The sequence below is a fragment of the Eriocheir sinensis genome, chromosome 9 (assembly GCF_024679095.1).
Source record: "Eriocheir sinensis breed Jianghai 21 chromosome 9, ASM2467909v1, whole genome shotgun sequence".
Taxonomy (NCBI): domain Eukaryota; kingdom Metazoa; phylum Arthropoda; class Malacostraca; order Decapoda; family Varunidae; genus Eriocheir; species Eriocheir sinensis.
The window spans coordinates 3068311-3077926 of record NC_066517.1 but is presented as its reverse complement, the minus strand read 5'-3'; positions in this window follow the sequence as shown (position 1 = coordinate 3077926).

Below are 9616 nucleotides of genomic sequence, written 5' to 3'. Positions count from 1 at the left end.
CTCTAAAGAAAGAAAACAAGAGGAAAACAACAAAAAATGACTTAAAAGAAAGAAAACAAGAGGAAAATAACAAAAAAGGACTCAAAAGAAAGAAAATAACAGGAAAACAACAAAGAAGGACTCAAAAGAAAGAAAACAACAGAGAAAAACAACAAAAAATGACTCAAAATAAAGAAAATAAAAGAAAAAACAGCAAAGAGTCAAAAGAAAGAAAACAACTGCAAAGAACAATTAGATATTCTTCCAATCGCGTGTGGGTGTGTGCTTAAGGGAAGGGGGAGGAGGAAGAGGAGAAGGAGGAGGAGGAAGAGGGTTTGGAATGCTGGCGTGTTTGTTGGTGTGTGAAACAAACAAACGCTCACAGGCTGGGAACTGAACGATAAACAATATGGCTCGGGGCGTGGGAATGTGTGTGTGTGTGTGTGTGTGTGTGTGTGTGTGTGTGTGTGTGGTGACCTCTGACCCAACGCCTTCATATACTCCTCCTCCTTATCTGAATCTTGAAGGAGGGAGGAGGAGGAGGAGGAGGAGGAGGAGGAGGAGGAGGAGGAAGAATGAGAAAGAAGAAAAAAAACATGAAGGAAGTGAAAGAGAACAGGAAAATGCAGATTAAACGGTTGAATGAAGAGAGAGAGAGAGAGAGAGAGAGAGAGAGAGAGAGAGAGAGAGAGAGAGAGAGAGAGAGAGAGAGAGAGAGAGAGAGAGAGAGAGAGAGAGAGAGAGAGAGAGAGAGAGAGAGAGAGAGAGAGAGAGAGAGAGAGAGAGAGAGTGTAATGAGCTTGAACTGTGAAAAGCAGGTGGTTGAAGGAGGAAGAGGAGGAGGAAGAAGAAGAAGAAGAAGAAGAAGAAGAAGAAGAAAAAGAAAAAGAAAAAGAAGAACAAGAACAACAACAACAACAACAAAAGGTCAAAAGCATAAAAAAACTAGAACACAAAAAAGAAAATGAGGAACACGAGGAAGAAGGAATAAAAATAAGAAATAGACAAAACAATTCATTATTTACCGTCACCACCACCACCACCACTATCACCACCACCACCACTATCACCACCACCACCACTATCACCACCACCACCACTATCACCACCACCACCGGTTCTTATTAATCACCACCACTGTAAACTAATGACTCAACTAACCCGACGCATCACCTGAGCGACTGACTTGGTGATTGCCTGTGATTGCCTTACCTGAGCTTTCTGGAAGGTGACGACGACGACGAGGAGGAGGAGGAGGAGGAGGAAGAAGAAATTAAAACTGGTGTTATCAATCGCTTTTGGTTCTTGTTAAGGCTTTTTTTTTTTTCAAGACCAGAGAGGAAGAGAAGGAAAAAAAAGGAGGAGGATGAAGAGAACGAGGAGGGGAAAAGAACATCAACAACAGGTCAACAGCAACAACAATAACAGGTAAAAGAATAAAGAAAACTAGAATGCTAAGAATCAAATGAACGAAAGGGAGAAGTGCGGTCATGTATGAGTGTGTGTCCCGTTCACAGCGCGGAGGCCTTGCAAGACTACCGCCAGGCCCAGAAAACTACCCACAAGAACCCCGACAACTTCCCCGAGAGCCTTTGGAAATGGATGTACTAGAGGCCCATGTTAGACGTACCGAGCTCCCTTTACTACTATTTCCAAAGGCTACAAAGAAGACGAACCATGATTTCATGGGTGGTTTTTCCCGTGTTAAACTGTCACGAGGATCACAAAACAGTCCATGAGAATCCTAGGAACTTCCACGAGAGAGTTTTCAAAGACGACCCGGGTTTTCACGGGTGGCTTTCCCCGTTCAAGGTGGAGAGGCCGTGTAAAACTGTCACTATAGGATCACAAAACAGCCCATGAGAATCCCAGCAACTTCCACGAGAGGCTTTTCAAACGGGAGAACTTAGGAGGAGGAGGAAATTAAAACTGGTATTATCAATCGCTTCTGGTTCATGTTAAGGCGATTTTTCAAGACCAGAGAGGAAGAGAAGGAGAAAAAAGGAATACGAAGAGAACGAGGAAGGGAAAGAAGAACACCGATACGTTTAAAAATACGGACTTAAGGCTTGAAAAAGTTTAATAATATCGACCTATCACCGCTACCTGCCTCCAAGATGTACTGACTCACACACCTCACCTGCTTGTCCGGGTTAATCATACCTAACCTCACACCTGTCTCCAAGATATACTGTCTCAAACACCTGCTTGCCTGCTTGCCTGCTCACCCCTGACTTAATTTTACGATAAGAGATACAGGTACGAAAAAAAAAGCCTGTCTTCTCACCTGCTTATGTTAGTGGTGGTGGAGGTGAAGTGGTTTGACAAGGATAGTGAAGGATGAAGATTGCTTTTGTTAATGATATAATTGTTGCTGTTTTTGTTACTTTTGTTGTTGGTGATGGTGGTGGTTGTGATGGTGGTGGTGGTGGGGAAGTGGTTTGACAAGGACATAATGAAGGATGAGGATTGCTTTTGTTAATGATATAATTGTTGCTGTTTTTGTTACTTTTGTTGTTGTTGTTGTTGTTATTGCTGTTGTTGTTGTTGTTGTTGCTGGTGGTGGTGGGGGTGATGGTGGTGATGTGGTTCGTGATGCTGTTGGTGGTTCTTTAGATTTTTACTGTTGTTATTGTTATTATTATTATTGTTACTTATATTATTGTTGTTTTTAGCTTTTGTTTTTCATTGTTTTCATTGTTCAAGCGTCATTGTCTTGCTTATCTTTTTTTACTTGCCAATTATCTCTGTCTGTATTCAAATTCATTTTTACATATTTATAAGTACAAGGAACAAGGGAAGTCTCTCTCTCTCTCTCTCTCTCTCTCTCTCTCTCTCTCTCTCGTCCGTTCGTAAACAAGCAAAAAAGCGGAGAGAATATCCTGTTTTTGCCTTATTGTTACCAGAGAGAGAGAGAGAGAGAGAGAGAGAGAGAGAGAGTATCATCAACTTCGATTAAAGAGATGAGCGGTTATTAGTGTGGTGGTGATGGTGATGATGGTGGTGATGGTGATAATAATCGTCGTGATGGATCGGTGGTGACGGTGGTGATGACCGAGGAGGAGGAGGAGGAGGAGGAGAGAAAATTATTAGAAGCAGGAGGAGGAGAAAGAAAAGGATGTGATGGTAATAGAGGTGATGAATGAGGTGGTGGTGGCGGTGGTGCTGGTGGTGGTGGTGGTGATGAATGTGGTGGTGAGCAGCAAGAATTGTCACTCTGAATTTTGACTCCACAAAATAACAAGAGAGAAGTCGTGCGTAACACACACACACACACACACACACACACACAGACAAACGGTGGAGGTGGAGGTCGGTCAATCTAGTGTGTGTGTGTATGTGTGTGTGTGTGTGTGTGTGTGTGTTCCCCTCCCCCCCTAGGCGCTGGTTGCCTTATATGGGTCACCGTGCACATCACACCACCACCACCACCACCACCTCCAGCTCCACCACCACCACCTCCACCACCACTATCACCAACGCCACCTCAAGCCTTCTTCCACCACCACCTCTACCACCACCAGTATTCCCTCTTTCTCCTCATCCACCGCCACCACCAACGCCACCTCAAGCCTTCTTCCACCTCCACCACCACTATCACCTCTTCCTCCTCATCCACCGCCACCACCAACGCCACCTCAAGCCTTCTTCCACCACCACCTCCACCTCCACCACAACTATCACCTCTTCCTCCTCATCCACCGCCACCACCAACGCCGCCTCAAGCCTTCTTCCACCACCACCTCCACCACAACTACCTCCATTATTTTCACCACCACTATCAACACCACAAGCTTTTATCATCCATCATCACCACCATCACCACTACCACCAATATTACTCTCACTTCTACCAGTAACTCCACCACAATCTTCTCTCCACACGTATCACCACTATCACCATCACCACCACCACCACTACTACTATTACCACCTCCACCTCTACCTCCACTGTCTCCATCATCTCCACCTCCAGCCTTCCACCACCACCAAGAACAACACCACCGCCTAGACCAGTTTGTGTGTGTGTGTGTGTGTGTGTCAAGTACGTATCAGGGCATGCCATGATACACACACACACACACACACACACACGCTTCCTGTGGTCATGTGTATTTTGGGTGTGTCGACAAACTTCAGGGAAAATGTGTCGGCTATAAAAGAATTGACTCACAGGAAATCATGTGACGAAGAAGGTGACGAAGAAAGAGAGATAAGAAAGACACAAAGAGAGCGGGTGAAAGTAAAGTTGACACGGAGAAAAACGAACGAAACGAAAACAACAAAGAAAGAGACAAAGAAAGGATGTGAAAGAATGGTAACACAAAGAAAAATGAACGAATAAAACGAGACAATAAAAATAAATCATAATAACGAAATGACTAACGAACCAAATACAAAGAAAACAAAAACGACAAAGAAACAGTAAAAAAAACATGTTGAGAACGATAACACGAAGGAAAACAAACAAAATAGAAAGAAAACAAGAACGACACCTGTACAAAATAAATAAGAAGAGAAAAAAAACTAAGAGAGAGAGAGAGAGAGAGAGAGAGAGAGAGAGAGAGAGAAACATAGGAGAGTGATGGACATTGGGGAGAGATAGGGCAGAAAATAAAAGAGGAGAGTAAAGAAGGGAGAAGTACAAGAAGAAAAGTTGAAGGAGAAAAAGGAATATAGTAATGATAATAGTGGCAGATGTGGCGGTGGTGGTGGTGGTGGTGATGGTGGTGGTGACAAGTGTGGAGTAAACATTGTGGTGGAGTTACTGGTAGAATAAATAATGGTGGTGGTGGTGGTGACAAGTGTGGAGTAAACATTGTGGTGGAGTTACTGGTAGAATAAATAATGGTGGTGGTGGTGGTGGTGGTGGTGGTGATATACGTGGAATAAAATCTTGTGGTATTATAAATTTGTGTTATAAATTGTGGCATATTAAAATTGTTTCTTCCTCCCTTCCTTCCCCCTTATATTATCCTCTCCCCTCCTTCTCCCCCGCCCCCCCCCAAAAAAAAATATTAAAAGTGAATCTCAAAAAAAAGAAGTTCCCGTATATTAAGTTAAAAAAAAAAAAACATGGGAAAAGTTTAAGTGAACTCGTTGGCGAGTAAAGAAAACAAAAAGAAGTTGAAAAAAAATGAGTTGAGGGAAAGTGGTTTTCTAAAATTCGCCGGAGAGAAAAAAAAAACATTATCCCTCAAGTGTAGCACAAGAGGCGTGTGTGTGTGTGTGTGTGTGTGAGAGAGAGAGAGAGAGAGAGAGAGAGAGAGAGAGAGAGAGAGAGAGAGAGAGAGAGAGAGAGAGAGAGAGAGAGAGAGAGAGAGAGAGAGAGAGAGATAGACGAATGAGAAAAAAAAACCCAGCCGCGAAAATGAATGAGCAGATGAGGAATAAAAAGAAAATAGAATGACAAAAAAAAGAAAAACAAAACAAAAAACAAAAAACTACCAAAATAATGCAAATGAGGAAGATGAAATAGAAGATATATAAAAATAATACTAGGGAATGCTGGGGAGGAGGGGAGGGGAGGAGGCGTCTGGGGAGGAGTTATACCAGATGGGAAGTGAAGAGGCGTGGTGCGGGGGAGTGGATGGGGAGGAGATAACGGGCGTGGGGAGAATAATGGGGATGTGGGGAGGGCTGGAGAGAATAATGGGGATATGGGTAGGGTAATGGGGATGTGGGGAAGGCTGGGGAGAATAATGGGGACGTGGGGAGGGCTGGGGAGAACAATGGGGATGTGGGGAGTGATGGGGAGAATAATGGGGATGTGGGGAGGGCTGGGGAGAATAATGGGGATGTGGCGAGGGCTGGGGAGAATAATGGGGATGTGGGGAGGGCTGGGGAGAATAATGTGGATATGGGGAGGGCTGGGGAGAATAATGGGAATGTGGGGAGGGATGGGGCGAATAATGGGGATGTGGGGAGAGCTGGGGAGAATAATGGGGATGTGGGGAGGGCTGAGGAGAACAATGGGGATGTGGGGAGAGCTGGGGAGAATAATGGGGATGTGGGGAGGGCTGGGGAGAATAATGGGGATGTAGGGAGTGATGGGGAGAATAATGGGGATGTGGGGAGGGCTGGGGAGAATAATGTGGATATGGGGAGGGCTGGGGAGAATAATGTGGATGTGGGGAGGGATGGGGAGAATAATGGGGATGTGGGGAGGGCTGGGGAGAATAATGTGGAAGTGGGGAGGGCTGGGGAGAATAATGTGGATGTGGGGAGGGCTGGGGAGAATAATGGGGATGTAGGGAGGGCTGGGGAGAATAATGGGGATGTGGGGAGGACTGGGGAGAATAATGGGGATGTAGGGAGGGCTAGGGAGAATAATGGGGATGTAGGGAGGGCTGGGGAGAATAATGGGGATGTGGGGAGGGCTACGGAGAATAATGGGGATATGGGGAGGGCTGGGAAGAATAATGGGGATGTTGGGAGGGCTGGGGAGAATAATGGGGATGTGGGGAGGGCTGGGGAGAATAATGGGGATATGGGGAGGGCTGCGTAGAATAATGGGGATATGGGGAGGCTGGGAAGAATAATGGGGATGTGGGAGGGCTGGGGAGAATATTGTGGATGTGGGGAGGGCTGGTTAGAATAATGGGGATGTTGGGAGGGCTGGGGAGAATAATGGGGATGTAGGGAGGGCTGAGGAGAATAATGGGGATGTGGGGAGGGCTGGGAAGAATAATGGGGATGTAGGGAGGGCTGAGGAGAATAATGGGGATGTGGGGAGGGCTGGGGAGAATAATGGGGATATGGGGAGGGCTGGGAAGAATAATGGGGATGTTGGGAGGGCTGGGGAGAATAATGGGGATGTCGGGAGGGCTGGGGAGAATAATGGGGATGTAGGGAGGGCTGAGGAGAATAATGGGGATGTGGGAGGGCTGGGGAGAATAATGGGGATGTAGGGGAGGCTGGGGAGTATAATGGGGATGTAGGGAGGGCTGGTGAAAATAATGGGGATGTGGGGAGGGTTGGGGAGAATAATGGGGATGTAGGGAGGGCTGGGGAGAATAATGGGGATGTAGGGAGGGCTGGGGAGAATAATGGGGATGTAGGGAGGGCTGGTGAAAATAATGGGGATGTGGGGAGGGTTGGGGAGAATAATGGGGATGTAGGGAGGGCTGGGGAGAATAATGGGGATGTGAGGAGGGCTGCGGAGAATAATGAGGATGGGGAGGCTGGGGAAAATAATGGGGATGTGGGGAGGGTTGGGGAGAATAATGGGGATGTGGGGAGGGCTGGGGAGAATAATGGGGATGTGGGGAGGGATGGGGAGAATAATGGGGATGTAGGAGGCTGGGGAAAATAATGGGGATGTGGGGAGGTTTGGGGATAATAATGGGGATGTAGGGAGGGCTGGGGAGAATAATGGGGATGTGGGGAGGGCTGGGGAGAATAATGGGGATGTGAGGAGGGCTGGGGAGAATAATGAGGATGTGGGGAGGGCTAGGGAGAATAATGGGGATGGGAGGGCTGGGGAGAATAATGGGGATGTGGGGAGGGCTGGGGAGAATAATGGGGATGTGGGGAGGGCTGGGGAGAATAATGGGGATGGAGGAAGGGCTGGGGAGAATAATGGGGATGTGGGGAGGGCTGGGGAGAATAATGGAGATGTAGGGAGGGCTGGGGAGAATAATGGGGATGGGAGGGATGGGGAGAAGAAGGGGGCTGTGGGGAGAGATGGGGAGAATAATGGGGATGTGGGGAGGGATGGGGAGAATAGTGGGGATGTGGGAGGATGGAAGAACAATGGGGATGTGGGGAGGATGGGGAGAATAATGGGGATGTGAGGAGGGTTGGGGAGAATAATGGGGATGTGAAGAGGGATGAGGAGAATAATGGGGATGTGGGGAGGGCTGGGGAGAATAATGGGGATGTGGGGAAGGCTGGGGAGAATAATGGGGATATGAGGAGGGCTGGGGAAAATAATGGGGATGTGGGCAGGGATGGGGAGAATAATGGGGATGTGAGGAGGGATGGGGAGAATAATGGGGATGTGGGGAGGGCTTGGGAGAATAATTGGGATGTGGGGAGGGCTGGGGAGAATAATGGGGATGTGGGGAGGGCTGGGGAGAATAATGTGGATGTGGGGAGGGATGGGGAGAATAATGGGGATATGGGGAAGGCTGGGGAGAATAATGGGGATGTGGGGAGGGATGGGGAGAATAATGGGGATGTAGGAAGGGCTGGGGAGAATAATGGGGATGTGGGGAGGGCTGGGGAGAATAATGGGGATGTAGGGAGGGCTGGGGAGAATAATGGGGATGAGGGGAGGGATGGAGAGAATAATGGGGATGTGGAGGATGGGGATAATATTGGGGATGTGGGGAGGGATGGGGAGAATAATGGGGATGTGAGGAGGGATGGGGAGAATAATGGGGATGTAGGGAGGGCTGGGGAGAATAATGGGGATGTGGGGAGGGCTGGGGAAAATATTTGGGATGTGGGGATGGCTGGGGAGAATAATGGGGATGTGGGGAGGGATGGGGAGAATAATGGGGATGTGGGGAGGGCTGGGGAGAATAATGGGGATGTGGGGAGGGATGGGGAGAATAATGGGGATGTGGGCAGGGATGGGGAGAATAATGGGGCTGTGGGGAGGGATGGGGAGAATAATGGGGATGTGGGGAGGGCTTGGGAGAATAATTGGGATGTGGGGAGGGCTGGGGAGAATAATGGGAATGTGGGGAGGGCTGGGGAGAATATTGGGGATGTGGGGAGGGCTGGGGAGAAAAATGGGGATGTAGGAAGGGCTGGGAAGAATAATGGGGATGTGGGAGGGCTGGGGAGGCTAATGGGGATGTAGGGAGGGATGGCGAGAATAATGGGGATGTGGGAGGGATGTAGATAATAATGGGGATGTGGGGAGGGCTGGGGAGAATAATGGGGATGTGGGGAAGGATGGGGAGAATAATGGGGAAGTGGGAGGATGGGGAGAATAATGGGGATGTGGGGACGGATGGGGAGAATAATGGGGGTGTGGGGATGGATGGGGAGAATAATGGGGATGTGGGGAGGGATGGGGAGAATAATGGGGATGTGGGGAGGGATGGGGAGAATAATGGGGATGTGGGGAGGGCTGGGGAGAATAATGGGGATGTGGGGAGGATGAGGAGAATAATGGGGCTGTGGGGAGGGATGGGGAGGATAATGGGAATGTGAGGAGGGCTGGGGAGAATAATGGGGAAATGAGGAGGGATGGGGAGAATAATGGAGATGTGGGGAGGGCTGGGGAGAATAATGGGGATGTGGGAGGGATGGGGAATAATTTGGATGTTGGGAGGCTGGGGCGAATAATGGGGATGTGGGGAGGGCTGGGGAGAATAATGGGGATATGGGGAGGGCTGTGGAGGATAATGGGGATGTGGGGAGGGCTGTGGAGAATAATGAAGATTTGGTGAGAGAAATGGTGATATAAGGAGCGCTGGGGAGAATAATCGGGATGTGGGGAGGGCTGGGGAAAATAATGGGGATGTGGGGAGGGCTGGGGAGAATAATGGGGATGTGGGGAGGGATGGGGAGAATAATGGGGATGTGAGGAGGGCTGGGGAGAATAATGGGGATGTGGGGAGGGCTGGGGAGAATAATGGGGATGTGGGGAGGGCTGGGGAGAATAATGGGGATGTGGGGAG